We start from the raw sequence: 15,945 nt of genomic DNA, 5'->3' as shown, positions 1-15,945 counted from the left end.
ACCCTCACCTTTCCCATAATCTGCACCCTGTCCCGTGCCATTTCCCCTTCCCTATTTTCATTCCCATTGTACGGACATACCCCAAAACCCTTGTAATCTTCACAGATCGAAGAAACAAAGTACATATTCTTGCTCGTGAGGTCCGTAGAAGTTCAACCATACCCATTTCAGGTAAGGATACCTTCGTTTTCACGTCTAACTCGGGATACCCCGATTGTGTCACTGTTCATGCACACGTAAATTCTTATGTTTTTGGGAATTTCAAGCTTGTAGGAAGCTTGATGAGGTCCTTAGAAGGCTCGAGGTGGTTCGTTTGAAGGTTTTGGACGTCAGGATCGCGAGTTTCGAGGTTGGCCGGAGTTGGTGGTGTTTTCCCGGCGAGATTTCGTGGATTTTAGCACTTGAAAGTGGTATGAACTTGTTCCTCTCGTTGTAAGCTTCAATTTGGTACCAATTTTATGAAATTTGGTTAAAAAACTTAGAAGATAGGACGATTTGAAAATTTTCCCGATTTTCCAGCGCCAGCGACTGTGCCGGAGCCTCGCCGAAGAAGACGACGGAATATTCCGTCAGTTTGGACGGAATATTCCTAACGCCGTTGACGGAATCCGTTAAAGTTAACGAAATATTCCTGACGCCGTCAGCGTGCCAGGCACGTGCCTGCGCGTGGGCGGCGCGTGTGGCCGTGCCTTGGTTGACGCGTGGGGGTGCGTGCGACGGTGAAATTTTTTTCTAAAAATATAGGGATGTTCCTGAGGTTGAGTAGATCACGTTGGTGTATTCATACACCCCATTTGAGCATTGTATGAGAAGTTATTTCTTAAGGTTGGTTATGTGCTTTAAAATTTACGTTTTTATAGTTGTTTCATATAGGTGATACCTATCCCGAGGACGAGCGTGGTCACTCGAGGTAAGGGGGTTACGACCCTTCCACATACCAGTAAGTGGGCTTTTGGTTTTCCCAGAAAGTGAATTTATACGTTTATTCGTTATATGCCATGCATTATATTGCCATTTGTTATGCATTGTTAGTTGCATATATATGTATGTTTGGTGCTGCGGACGCACAGGTAAGTGCCAGGTGAGTATGATTTATGTTTATGTTTAGTAGTGTTTTGAGATGCTTAGAGAGCTCATAACATGCACCCCCGGTGTTAGTGCTCCCGCCCAGAGTTGGGCACAGTCCTTCACGTGATGTTCACCTCTCGCACCACACGTTCATCTTGGATCCAAGTTAGGTGCACAGTCCCGTCGTACAGACCACTTTAGGTGGTTCCGACTCGTAGGTGACCCGCGATTATTCGCCTAGCCTTCACGTGATCGTAGCACTTGAGCGTACTTATATTACACCCAAGCTTGTCGTACAGACCACTTTAGGTGGTTCCGACTCGTGTGCAGGTATAGTTAGTGAGATGAAGATTTGAGCTCTAGATTCAGCCGTACAGGTCACGTTAGGTGACTCCGGCTGACAGATTATATGACATTGATGTGATATTACCTGAGCACTTGCATTTATTTTGAGGTTTTGGCATAGCATATTTTCCGAGCATGATTTATATATATATATATATATATATATATATATTTATATTCTATTTTCTGGGAAGTATACAGGTTTTACGGCGATGGGTTATAACTTGTTTATGAAATGGTTTTTGTAAAGCTTTGTTTTTGCCCACTCACACTTTTTGTTTTGTGCCCCTCCAGGTTCTAGTTGGCTAGCACGTTTGGTGGTTTCCCTGAGGATTTCTCTGGCATATCTGACAGACTATCACCAGTGTAGGACCACCTTCGGGTGTGCTTTTGTTGTGTCGTTTTCTCTCAGACTGCATTAAGTCTCCGTGCTCTGAACTTCGTGTTCACACTTACGCTTGCACGTGTTTGTTATTACTTTGTGTAAAGCTGGTTTTTATTTATTCGTACTACTTTTATTATTATTTTATTTTATTAGCTTCTGCACTGTGCACATGGTTACGTCACTTCCACGTGACGGCCAGCATGCCCTGATCTCAATTGGGGTGTGTCATTTTTCCTTTCTTTTTTTCATTTTATTTACAATTTTTGACATTGTCTTTCATAAAATAAAAATGCATTACGTATAATCGGTTTTTAGTTCGATTCTACACCAAACGTTCGACTAATTTAATCAGTATTATTTGATATACAAATTATCATATCCGATTGAAATAGTTAATACAGTCCGAGCTGTCAAATGAGATCTAAAAGTAAAAGGGATGATAAGATATCATAATGTCAATTTATGTTGATAATATAATGCTAATAGACTAAACAAAGTCATAAATTGGGGTCCATTTGGAATAAGGAAATTTCAAACCTCAATCCATTATTATTATTATTATTTGAATAATTGATATTATTTACACTAAGAAAATGAGAGAGTAAACTAAGTCTTACAAAAAAACTATTAATAATATCGTTCAAATTTGTCTTTACCAATAATCGAACCTAATAACTATCACTTACAAATCTAGAAGAATATCACTAGATAGTAATACTAAATGCCTCATCAATCTAATATTTTTATGATTTCATATAATATGACATGCTTATTTATATGGAATAATAAATAATAACTAGAACCATTCCGATTCTTGAGTTTCCCACGTTTATTGAAAAATATCCACATAAACAAAAAAACAAGAAGTACTTCAAAGAAACAAATTGACTCTTTTTACACATCATCTAATATATTATAGTGGTGACAAAAAATTCACAATCGAATACTTAGTAAACAAAGCGAAAATGAGATATACTCTTGTCTAACAATCACTAGCGGAGCCAATGCAGGGGCATTGGCATCCCTTGATCCCAATAGAGTTGTAAATTGATCATTTTGAAAAATTTTCCGACCCCTATAACTGCATTACAGGAGCCGATGAAATATTATATATCAGTAGCTCTATAGAAAATTCATAATTTTTCATTAGTCCATTCCAAATTTCATTGGGCATTGGATATAATTTTCTGACTCCTTCTGTCATGTCTTGTATTCAGGACGAGTAAAATCCAAGTGAAGTGAATTAAAATAGAAGGTTGAAATTAAGTGCGTAGCGATGGCTCCTCCTTCTAGTCTTGATATGCTCATCACTATCCAGCCACTCACACATCATTCAATGTATATACTAAAAACAAAGACCTAATAATGGTCAATTGTTGCAGATGCCCTTAATAATTGAAAGTTGATTTTTAATGCCAGCTGGGTCCTTCACAAAGTATAGCCGTTTGTTCCTGTCCTTTTCTTTTCCTCTACTGTTGTGCCTAGTAGCTAGTAAAGTATTAGCTAGTGCTCTACTGAAGCTTGTGTTGTGTCTTTAATTTGATTTCCAACGCATGTTCTCTCTCCAACGACTCCCCGGGCCCACGCGCTACTATAACCCGCATCATTTGTACACCCACAGCTGGACGTTTCCACACCCACCACTTCCAAATGGAAGCAACCAGTCCAATTTTATTTGTATCTTCAGTACAAATTTATACATCTGTGAAAATTAGATCTCCTTCAATTTCTAGTTTCAAAAAGGAGGGTTGAAAAAAAATAAAAAAAATAAAAAATAATAATGCAACTATTTTGCCAAGTATCTACATCTCATAAGAGGTAAGATTGATTTGGCGTAAGTTTGAATGCTGCTAAAACTATGTAATCGTTAGAAGATTACCAAGATTTTTCATACTGATACGACCCTCCAGAGGAGCCATCCCGAAGAGCCGAGAGATGGCATCCTCTTCAATCTCAATCCGCTTCTCTTTTCCTTTGTCCTTGGCTACTGGGGGTTGACGTTCAGGTAGTGTCTTCCATTTTCTGAGTTGCATCTGATCTGGTCTACCACCTTAGGCTTTTTATTTTATTTTTTATTTTTTTGCTTGTAGTTTTGGTTGAGTCAATGGTTGTTAATTTGATCAAACTTATATTATGTGGTTTAGTTAGTTCGTCTTGCCTAATTTTAACCAAATACAGAGCTCACTTCTTGAACATGAACTTAAAAATTATATCTATAAAATGCGTTTGCATAATGAAATTTCTGTGTTGAAAGGAATTAGTAGTCTTGCAAAAAAGTTGATGGAGACAAAGAGGGATAGGTAGTATCCCTTGGTGTATTTGCTAATAAAATTAACAAAAATTTTACCTATTGTGACTGCTTATGTTCAAAGAGCTTTTTCGGAGATGAATATTGTGAATAATCCATATCGTAATAGGACAAGTGATGAATGATTAAATGATAATTTGGTTGTATACATTGAGATTGATGTATTTGATGTTATTGATAATGTTATTGTGATACAACGTTTCCAAAATATGAGATCACGTCGTGGATAATCGTAAATGAAGGTATGATCGATTTTTTGACCTCATCATTGTAAATTCCTGATTCCACCAGTGTTAACAGTTTAGACCACTAAAGTTGATCACTGTATGTTCGTTCCCGGCTAAAACTACTGGCATCCAAATGTTGGAACTTGTGAGGGACTTTTTTCTCTGTTGCAGTAACAAAAATATACTACTACTAAGAAGTCCATTGCATTTATAACACTACATAATGCTTAAATGCTTATGGACCCAAATCATCTGGAATGATAAGTTATTACAGAGAATAAAAGCAATAAAGAAATCACAAAACTAATTTCAGACTGAAAAAGGAACATGCCAGAACTCGTTTGTATATATAAATATAAAAAGTAACAGACTACTCAGCAAGGCTAATACCTTTTCCTAAAATCATTTCAAGTAGTCGTTGTTCATTCCATGTGCCTTCAAATTTGTGTCTCGTGCTTTCAGTCCATACCCTGTAGTGCACTATCACGCATATGCCAACCACTCAGTGATTGAAAGAACCAGAGTAAAAATTCACTGCAAGACCCTTCTACATGCATCTTCTTAGGCATCCCTTTTATAAATTTTAATGCATGCACAATTAATTCTCCTATACGAATAGTACATCCACAACTCTGTGAACGTTGATGTTGTGTTTGTGATGTTGTGTTTGTCTGTTTGCAAGTCACAAGCTCATTCATGTCTTACTCCTATATTAACATATACATGCACACATAACAATTGTTGGGTTTTGAACTAATGCACACAGGAAAGCAGTACCAAAAAGGAAACCACTTGACACTTACAGAAGCATTTTGAATACTTGGATGGTATTTGACCAGGACCTTCCTTAACGATTTGCTTTGTGACTTTCTCGTGAAGGATTTCCGCCTTGGAATCAACTTTTGGAGGGCCATTAGCATCTTAAGAAGGTTCTCCATGAACGAGGGTAGCATCTTCAGTTACTGTTTCACTTTCACCATCTCGACCTACAAACAAGATGAAAAGATGAGCAGTAATCTATACTGTGACGGCCCTTTCCAAGGCTCACATGGATTTTACAACCCTATAGGAATTATAGTGCCCCATAATATATGGGAACGACGCTATAGGAATTATAATTCACTCATGCACAAAGCGGAAAAACAGTCTTCTTCTTTCCCCTGCACATTATACAGGGACTACATAGCTGCCATCCCCACTTATACTACATGAGTTTTGGAACACAGGATTTCTGAGTTACTCAACATAAAAAAGCATGGAGGAATGATGAATCGGTGTACTGGAAGCAGTAGTCATAGTATCCAACTATTGCATTCCTTCTCGATACACATATTATTTCCAAAATCTTATCAATTCTTAAATAAAAACAATAAGTTTCCCGCTTGATAATGACCTAATGATGAATTGTTCTTGAAGAAACCAAGTAGAAAGGGGTAAGAAAACATCTTCATGTGTTCATTCAGTCCAACTCGATCGCTCGAAAACACACTTATGAGTTATTTGAAGCTAACAAGCTACTAAAAGTCGAAGATTTGACATATATTTGCTTTTACAGAAACCAAGTGGTGGCCTTTACTGCTCAGCCTGCTCCAGATCCCAGAACCATCTTCCATTACTTCTAACTTGTATAATCCAATGAGCCTTATCAAAATTCTGCAAATACCCCAATCAAAGACGCAAAATTTAATGCAAATGCATTCGAATTCCAAACCAAAAATTAGGAAGGGTTTCGTTTTCCTTGGAATTTTCCCAAGAAACAAACAGAACACGAAAAATAGAAAAAGGAAAAAGCGGGACTTACTTGTATGATGAGATACAGACAGGGAGAGACATCAACTTAATTAATTAATTATCTGTTGTGCCCAAAAGGCCTTCGCGCGTGCTCTTCCTCCACGGTGCTTGTGACATCTATCTTTTTATTTAACATAGAAGATTGGCTGTTTCGAACCGGGCCTATTCATTATCCTAAAACCACTTAATGTATAATTGTATATTTTTATAATTAAAATAGTATAATTTTTTTTAATTTTATTAAAAGATAATTTTTTTAAGAAGCTATTTCAAATCGTAAATTGTTTATGCATCTAAATAGATGAAATAAATAAATGTTGTGAGTATTAAGGAATATATTTATGATGACTGCTTATTCATTTGACACATTTCGACATAAATGGAGGCATCATATGCCCAATGGGGGCAGCTGTCCCCACTCAACTCTTTTTGTCATGAACAATGCTCTAACTAATATGTATACTCAGAAATAAAGTCTCGGTAAAAACACTCAACTCAAAATACTCTCCTGCGTTCCATACTTTTCTTACCCTCTCACCCTTTTGATCATGTAATTTTTTCATTAGCTAATAATTTACAATTTTACTATTCCAACACCAATTATCCAACATCATGTTGTTTGACAATAAGTTGTCCCCACTAGAATAATATTCGATGTGTTATAAAGTAAGAAATCTTATCTAAAGTAGTTTGTGTGTGACGTAAAGTACTATTAATTGTGATGTAGAGAAAATTCCTCGTTCTCTTATATAAGGGACAAAAGAGAACATGTCTTATCTCCAAATAGTTTTAGGAGAGGTTCGGGAAATTTCCTCCTAGGCCTATAAGTATGTGTGTATTCTATGTTGAACGCATACTTGAATGGAAATAAGTTATTTGTATAAACTTCTCTTACTGAGTAAATATCATTGTTTGAGTCATCCTTAATTTGTAAGGATCCTAATTAGGGTAAACCCTTTAGTTTCTCTAGGTTCAAGCACAACACGAGCCTGAGCACCATCTGAGAACTCAACAAGGGACATTTGAGAGTGGGGTGTGAACCCATGTTCTCCCAACAACAAAAATACCCAATTTCCTCATGCTCCAACTTCTTCATTTTTGAACCAAAGGAGAACGCTAAGGCAGCAAGGATATTGCATATATCGACCTCAATCCTTTTGACAGAGAGCACCTGATAAGGGTGAAGCTTGGATTTAGGGTGAAGAATTCCTACTCCTGTGGCCAGCAGCTGTGGTGGTAGACAAGTAGGAAGTACTGCAGGGTTTATGTTGGTGTAGCTGCAGAACCAAGAATTGACGGTGCACCTTGAAATGGTTCTCTTGGAACTTAAAACAGAGCGTTGACTTTATAGCTGTAGTTAAAGCATCTCTCAGATCCCATACAGGCCAAAGGTCAAGGTTACTAGTGAACAACAGTGAGAAATCAACATGTAGATCAAGAGTCAAGGCACCAAAAAACTGTCGTCTTATTGCAGCAATTGGGATAGCTGCATCTTCTTCTGCCAGCATAGTTTCAAAGATAACTCCCCCTTTAGCACCAGCTTGGGCAATCTCAACTAGATAGGAATTTCCTTTCAAAGATGTTCTAACTGAAATCTTGAACGATTGAAGATGACAACAAACAACTAGAATTGAACCCAGATACCTATGACACGCTAATGCCCATATGATCATCATGTCTTCATCTGCCATTGTGAAAACCCAGCACACAGCTATCAAGAAGACTTCCCATATAATAACAAGAAAGCCATCAGACCACGGAGGAGCGTGCTGCATTTTTCGTCCATGAAGCATTTGATTGCCAATTGTGTTTGTAAACAGGTACTCCAGAAAATATATAGTAGGAGATACGATAATTGTACCGCCAAGTATAAACTTTATAGCACAAGTGTAGCAATCGTAGACAACTAGACAAACTAATGTCATAGTATCAATCATATGTCTAGATAAAGTAAAAGTGGAAATTGCTTTAGTTAAGCCACTCATGAAAGTGGAGAAAATACCATTGGCCATTGGAGTTGGAATATTGTTCCAAATTGTAGAACAAATCATGGAACCTCTATCAGTAAATCTAGAAGTCTGTACTGCAGTTTGCTGCAGCCTGTCAATTTTATCAAAATTATGAAAATGGATTCCCCAGTCCTTACTGTCCAAATTAAAACCTAACGCGTTCAAAATCTTCATGTGCTGACAGATTTTCCCAAGGAATATGTCAAAGAGCGATATATGAATAGAAATTGTTGTGTGTTGTATTTATCCAAAAAATTGCGGAGCACTAAAAACTGCTAGAATCAGTTGGGGATTAGTGGATTGAATGAAGTTCTTTCCTCTTCTATTAGACCATAGGTCAAGTTTTAGCCCCAAAATACCACAAAACCCAACTCCAATGGAGAGTTGGGCCAAAAAAAATTAGGACCCACCAAGCCGAATGATAGCCAAAAGACTATCAAACTAGGTATGTTGGGCCTGCCGAGCAGCCCAATTGTGGAGCCCAGCACCAACGCCTTTCTGGTTTCTTGACAGCTGAGTGGACGCATGCATCTCAAAAACCCACGAGGAAAATCATGCTTTTCTGTATAGACAAAAACATGGCTTGATTTGACCGTATTTTACTTAATCAGAACACATAATTTGCAAAAAACACGCATATTGTAGGTATTTTAATTGAAAAAGATGCAGAGCCCTTAGAAATACATAATTTGCAAAAACACACATATTGTAGGTATCTATACTATATATTAAGAGAACACACCTTGTCAACTTTTTGCCACTTTGTTTTCAATTTTGCCCTCACTTTTGAGACACTCTTGACAAAAAGGAGGGCAAAATAGTAATTTTGCATATTCTGACAAAATGACAATCATATCCCTATTTTTCCTATTTTATCCTTACTTTTGATACATAATATTTACATAAAGAGGGCAAAATGGTAATTATGTAATATTAAAAAAAAGATGCCCTTATTAAGAGATCCCATCATCATTGTCTCATGCACTTTTTTTAAAATTTTAAAAACTAATCACACTCCATAATAAAAAAACAAAAACGAAAATGAAATTGTTCACACACAAAGTGTGTGCTTATACCCTAGTTTTAATTGAAAAAGATGCAGAGCCCTTAGAAATACATTATGTTTACATATTGTAAATCAGGACCCTTTTTTAAAAACATGAATTTTTACTATCTTGACTCATTTTACTCCATTTTTTCACATTCTATCCACCTAAAAAATTATGTCTAAATAACCTTATTTTCACATGATATAAGTAGTAAATAAATTTAAAGAGTAAAATTAAAACTAATAAATTAGTAAATGATTATATTTAATCATTTCAATTGAAAATGGTATATAAATATAACATAGCTCTGTTCATTAAAAATTAATTTTTTTATAACTCTAGAAAAAAAAATATACGTAATCCTTTTAATTGGAGATGATATTAAGGTCACAAATCAGTCTTGTTTGCCATCAAGTTCAATACACGGATTTCCTCATTTATCATACAATTCAAGAGCATAAGATGTTTCGACCGATAAAAAAAAAAGAAAAAAATGCCGTAAGATCTTTGACCACTCAGCTTTACGCCTTTCGTGCCTGATGACGTAACTCTCTTGCAATAGCATTGTCTTGAGGTGCAAATTTGATTGCCTTTAGAAAGTCTTCCCGCGCAGTATCTGTCTAGGCCCCTGTTTGGTTTCGGAGAAAATCACAAGCTCAAATTTACTCTCACATTTTCTCAATTTTTGTGTTGGCATTGATAGTTTGCGGTGAAGGAGGTTATCGAGAAGGTTCTGGCTGGGCTGATACGGCCTCATTTCGTTATAGCTAAATATTGGAAGTGGGTTTGGATTGTATGACATTTCCAATTTGTTTGTATTCTTGCTCATATAAACCCCTTAATCTTAATTAGTATATCTGAGCACGGTGAGTTATTTGTATGATTATTTATTTTTTTTTATTTTTTTTGGGGTTTGTGGGTTTTAGAGATTTTTCGGTGAATGCATTGATTTTTGTAGGATTTTTGATAGTGGGTTTTGATGCAGAACCTATTCGGTGATCAATCTGAAGAGGAAGAGGAATAGGGCGATTCCGAGCATGAGTCCAATCCACGGCCCAATTCTGTATGATCCTCTAATTTCAAGTTTCCCTTCTATTCTGATTCCAAAAGCATGTTTGTGAATGATTAGGGTTTCAATTTTTGCTTTAATCTTAGCCGAAGGAACATATAGGTTGTGGTGTTGTCGTTGCGGTGGATGATTTGGATGAAAGTATGTAATCTTGGGATTTTTGTTTTGTTGACTGGATTTCACCATGTCGGATTGGTTTTGCTTGCTTCTGATTGGTGAGGCTTATGTTATTGTTGATGTGTTTGGTTAACAGGGTTTTCATTCCTTTTCAGATTTGTTTCGGCACACATTTCTTGAAATTTGCAGGATACTATGGTGATATTTTCTATGATCTAATCAAATGAACTATTCAATGTCAGTACTTTGAGGGCTCCGACTGCAGCACACATCAGCAGCGATGGGGAGGAGAATTGGCACCAGTTGATGCAGACCTATTCGGTAATCAATGTGAAGAGGAAGAGGAAGAGGTGAATTCCGACGACGAGTCCAATCCCCAGCCCAAATCTGTATGACCCTGTAATTTCAAGTTTCCTTTCTATTCTGATTTCAAAAGCATGTTTGAGAATGATTAGGGTTTCAATTTTTGCTTTAATCTTAGCTGAAGGAACATATAGGTTGTGGTTTTGTTAATGGCGGTGGATGATTTGGATGAAAGTATGTGTCTTGGCGATTTTTTTGCTTGCTGTTCTTTAGGCCTGGACTGAAGAAGATTTGTGGAATGAGATTCTTATGTGTAGTCAATTTTAGTGGGATGTTGTTTCAATCTGGATAATGAATGATGTCGTTTTCCTATTCGGTCTGTCCTTTGATGTTGTAGCAGATCTGGAATTTTGTGAATTAAGAATGAAGTGCCACAATTGAAGACGAATAAAAACAAATTGCACATCATCTGATTAGAAATATAGAATTGGTTTTAAATTATTTTCTTGACTGTTTGGTTCTGATGTGCATTACCGATAAATCAAGAATTTGCAAGATATTTTTTATTGTTTTCTGTGTTAAACTCTGCATTTACTCCTTTTAACGGTGGGTGTTATCATTTTCTCTCCTTTTTCATATCTGTGTTGCCATTGACTGGGGATGCGGGTGATCCTGCTACCCTGTACGCCTCAGTACAGGGCTATAACAAGATTATCTATTGTGCTACTGCATGCTCTACCATCAGCGGAGACCTCTACAGGGTTGATCAAAGAGGGGTATACAATCTTACTAAAGCATTTCAGGTGTGATCCTTATTGCCATATCCTTGAAATACTCCTTTTTGACATTTAGTAATCTGTTTCGGTTTTGTGGAATGAGATACTTATGAGTAGTCAATTTTAGTGGGATTGTTGTTTCAATCTGGATAATGAATGATGTCGTTTCCTATTCGGTCCGTCCCTTGATGTTGTAGCAGTTTTGGAATTTTGTGAAATGTTCTTTATTAAGAATGAAGTGCCACAAATTGAAGACGAATAAAAAAAATTGCACATCTTCTGATTAGAAATATAGAATTGGTTATTTTCTTGACTGTTTGGTTCTGATGTGCCAGGCCTGCGGGAGCGGCGAGAGACCTTTCCACCATTGCAAAACTGGTGGGTGCATTCCAGCAAATCGTATTCCTCTTTTCTCTTTTGATCCACTTGCTCGGGAGGGCATATTCTGGTTACGGCTAGGAAGTTTGCCCATTCGACTGCAAAAAGAGGGAGAAGAAGCTTCGTAGTGGCATTCCTCCGACGAGCTACCGAACTCCTAACCAAATAATAAAGCCGATCTCAAGAAGGCTAGGTTTGTTACCCTCTAGGAACTGAATCGCTAGAAAGATCTCTTCTTTCGTTTAAACCTAGTGGGCCCTAAACCTAAGCTTTGATCGCTGCGCTCCCCCCTTATTGTTAGTCCTCTTACCATACACCACTTCGAATGGTTACTTCCCCCTTACTTAACATAGGCTGATTCACATCGTTTTTATAGGCAAACTCTGTAGTTGGAAGAACTCTGATTGGAAATATAGAATTGGTTATTTTCTTGACTGTTTGGTTATTTTCTTGACTGTTGGTTCTGATGTGCTTAACTCTGCTTTTACTCCTTTAAACGGTGGTTGTTATCATTTTCTCTCTTTTTCATATCTGTCTTGCCATTGACTGGGGATATGTTTTCACCAGAGGAGGGTATTGAACTGTCAAAAAAGCTTTCACTTCCTTTGGGTCGAACCCTTGACCGGTATGCCATGTTTGCATTCTCAAATGGAGCTACTAAGCTAAAAGCAGCTTTCCAAAATGAAATTCATGGTATTTTTCTTATTAGTTACAAGATTTGGGTAATAAAATTCATGGTATCCTTCTTATTATTAATTACTTGGATTTTGAACACAAAATGAATTCATTTGATAGAAAATCATTGGCAACAGAAATTACCTGATGAATTTGCGATGCAGCTACGACATTCTAGCAACATTTCGTGAATTTGAGAAGCAAGCTGTGCAAGTTCAGTTGCATTCTGTTTACTTAATTTTCTGTGTTTTTTCTTTTCCAGTTTGGATTTAGGAGCTAAAATATTTTTCTTTTGCAATATTTGTAGGTGGATGATGCTATCTGGGCTGTTGAAGGTGCCACATTGAAAGCTGAGATGAGTGGAAAGAAGCTAATGCACTCACGGAACAACTTAAGCTCAAGCTTCAACTTCAGACATTTCAAGTGGGGCTTTGCGAGGATGAGGAGGATAATGAAGTGGTTAAGCTGCCCCTACTTATTTAGTAACAAAGGCAGCTGCCCCTACTTATTTAGTAACAGAGGCATAAACAAAGGCAGCTGCCCCTACTTATTTAGTAACAGAGGCATAAACAAAGGCAGCTGCCCCTACTTATTTAGTAACAGAGGATGAGGAGGATAATAAAGTGGTTAAGCTGGATACGGTGCATATGAGTATGAGTCAGAATTTTAAGAATAAAGTAAAACCGTCGCTGTGACACCGACCGATATGGTGGATTCAGCAGAAGATGGTCGGTGGACTGCCAGAGAATCCAGAGAAGTGGCACCGGGTGATGCAGAACCTTTTTGGTGATCAATCTGAAAAGCAAGAGGAAAAGGTCGATTCCGAGCACGAGTCCAATCCCCATCCCAATTCTGTATGATCCTCTAATTTCAAGTTTCCTTTCTATTCATATTCCAAAAGCATGTTTGGGAGTGATTAGGGTTTCAAATTTTGCTTTAATCTTAGCTGAAGGAAGATATAGGTTGTGGTTTTCTTAATGGCGGTGGATGATTTGGATGAAAGTATGTACCTTGGGGATTTTTTTGCTTGCAGTTGTTTAGGCCTGGACTGAAGAAGCTTTGTGGAATGAGATTCTTATGAGTAGTCAATTTTAGTGGGATTGTTGTTTCAATTTGGATAACGAATGATGCATTTTCCTATTCGGTCTGTCCTCTGATATAGCCAATCTGGAATTTTGTGAATTGTTCATTATTGAGAATGAAGTGCCACAAATGGAAGACGGATAAAAATAAAATAAAAATTGCACATCTTCTGATTAGAAATATAGAACTGGTTTTAAGTTATTTTCTTGACTGTTTGGTTCTGATGTGCTTTACCGATAAATCAAGGGTTTGCAAGATATTTTTTTTGTGCTTTTACTCCTTTAAATGGTGGGTGTTATCATTCTCTGTTTTTTCATTGTACGACTATAAGAAGAAAATGGCGCAATTACGAGCAGGAAAGAGTAGCAAGAGCAAACTTATAATTGTAAAGTTCAAGACTCCGGAGTCAGTGGATGGATGGGAAGTTCGTCAGGGGGCTTACTTTCAGGATGTGGTTGCTTCTAAGTATGATGGAGGAATGGATGCCAAGTTAGAATTCACTTTCACCGGAGATGCTGTTTTCTCCAGTAAGAGAAAGACTAAAGTGGGGTTTTGAGGTTCTAAATGGAAACCAACTATAATTCCTTTTACTCTATTTCTTGCTGCATTGTAGGATATGTTTTCGCCAGACGAGGGTACTAACCTAAAAGCAGCTTCCCAAAAACAAATTCATGGTATTTTTCTTATTATTAATTACAGATAGTATTTCTATGTTTTCCCTCTTTGTTTTAGAGATAACTGTTATTAAGCTGTTTTCGTAGTGATTAGAACTTCCTTTAGAACTAATGAATCAAGTCATAGCGAGATAAGCTAATCGAAACAGCACAAATCTGAATGAAAACAGGTTCTGCTTTCTTAAGGTTTCAATTTTTTTAAAGTTTGGAGGCTTATGTCAATCTATAACAATTGTTCTAATCGTTGTATCTAAGCATGCATTATACATTCAATTGAGCAAATGACGGATGTGTGCCAACGAATTTCGAAGAGTTCGGCTGGGTTCTCTCTTTGATCTTTAATATGAAAGGGTGAGGCACCTCTTTGATCTTTAATATGAAAGGGTGAGGCACCTGTTCGTTGACTAATTGAGTCCCTTCTCCAAGTTTTTAGTAGACATTAGGTTGCTGTAATTTGCCTTTATGAGCACATCTGTGTTATAGAAAATATAAGCTGTCAAGTTCCCAAAATGTCTAAGGAGATATCATGTTTAACGAGTTAACGAGTCACGAATTGTGATCAAGTCAAATGCTTTTATGAGCGCAACCATGCCATATTTTGTTTTTGCAGAGGTTGTAATAATTTCCTTTGACTGATCTGTTAATAAGTTTGTTTTGGTAGATGCCAAAGAACTGCATGGAAGATTTCTATGTGAATGTCAAGGTCCGTACTTTTCCCTTTTTGGTTCTTGGCAATACAAGCATCTTCAGCTTTTTAAAAATAAACCTATCACATATTATAAGTATGAACTGGTGTGGGTTAATAATGGGTAGATGAATAAAAGGAAAGAAGAAAAATATTAGAAAACATTCGGTATGTTTGAAGAATTTGTTTTTACTTAGGGAGACCATTTGATTGCTAAGGAAATCGAGGAAAAGAAAACAAAGAAACATAATTAGTTGTCTGAGTTGTTTATAGATACGGGACATAGAAAAAACAACAAATATTTTTGTTTTTGTAATGGCTGTCATGAATTTCCTTTTGACTAAACAAAACATAATTAGTTTATTTGCTTTACTGATTAGTTTTTTTGTGATTAGTTTCGGGTTTTGGAGCAGATTTTTGTGTCCCGAGCCATATCCAAAGTTGATTTTGGACTCTCTTCGATCTTAGAATATTTGGTTACTTTAGTGCATTGAGAATTAATAGACGTAATTTTTTTTTTTATTTTTTGTGTATAATTATGCAACTTGTATGTTATAACGTGACAAAGGTTGATTTTGCTTTCAATACATCAACAAATATTAAAAAGAAATATTTAAAGAGGGCTGGAACCCAGTCGAAGCTGGGGGGCTAGGCCCTCACGCCCATATTATATTATTTAAAGAAAAAAACATACAACGAGGGGACATAGTACTTAAAACCCCGACAATCAAAAGTAAATTCATATACAACCACTTCAAGCAATCAACATGGCCCTTACATATTGAATCCAAAAGGTTGACGCCCCATTCACTGCATATAAGATTATATAATTGAAAAGAAGGAAATTAAAGAGAAATTTAAAATAAAAAAAAAAATTGAATTTAGTGGGTAATGAATGCATACCAAAATCATTGATCCACATGGTATGCCATCTGGAAAGAAAAATAAACTGCTGGTGATGATGAATGAAGAATAAAAATAAGAGACGAGATCGGCATTTTAA

General features: G+C 36.7%; 1 long non-coding RNA gene across 1 annotated transcript; it reads left to right on the top strand.

Annotated features, from left to right (window-relative positions):
- The first annotated feature begins 9,806 nt into the window (after positions 1-9,806).
- LOC137733227 (uncharacterized) lies at positions 9,807-11,475 on the top strand. The gene is made up of 4 exons (XR_011068430.1): positions 9,807-10,048; positions 10,168-10,245; positions 10,611-10,757; positions 11,365-11,475. It is a non-coding gene; the product is annotated as an uncharacterized lncRNA (long non-coding RNA).
- Positions 11,476-15,945: the final 4,470 nt, after the last annotated feature.

The sequence above is a fragment of the Pyrus communis genome, chromosome 5, assembly GCF_963583255.1.
Source record: "Pyrus communis chromosome 5, drPyrComm1.1, whole genome shotgun sequence".
Taxonomy (NCBI): domain Eukaryota; kingdom Viridiplantae; phylum Streptophyta; class Magnoliopsida; order Rosales; family Rosaceae; genus Pyrus; species Pyrus communis.
Note: the sequence above shows the minus strand (reverse complement) of the source record. Positions and strands in the feature narration are given on the sequence as shown.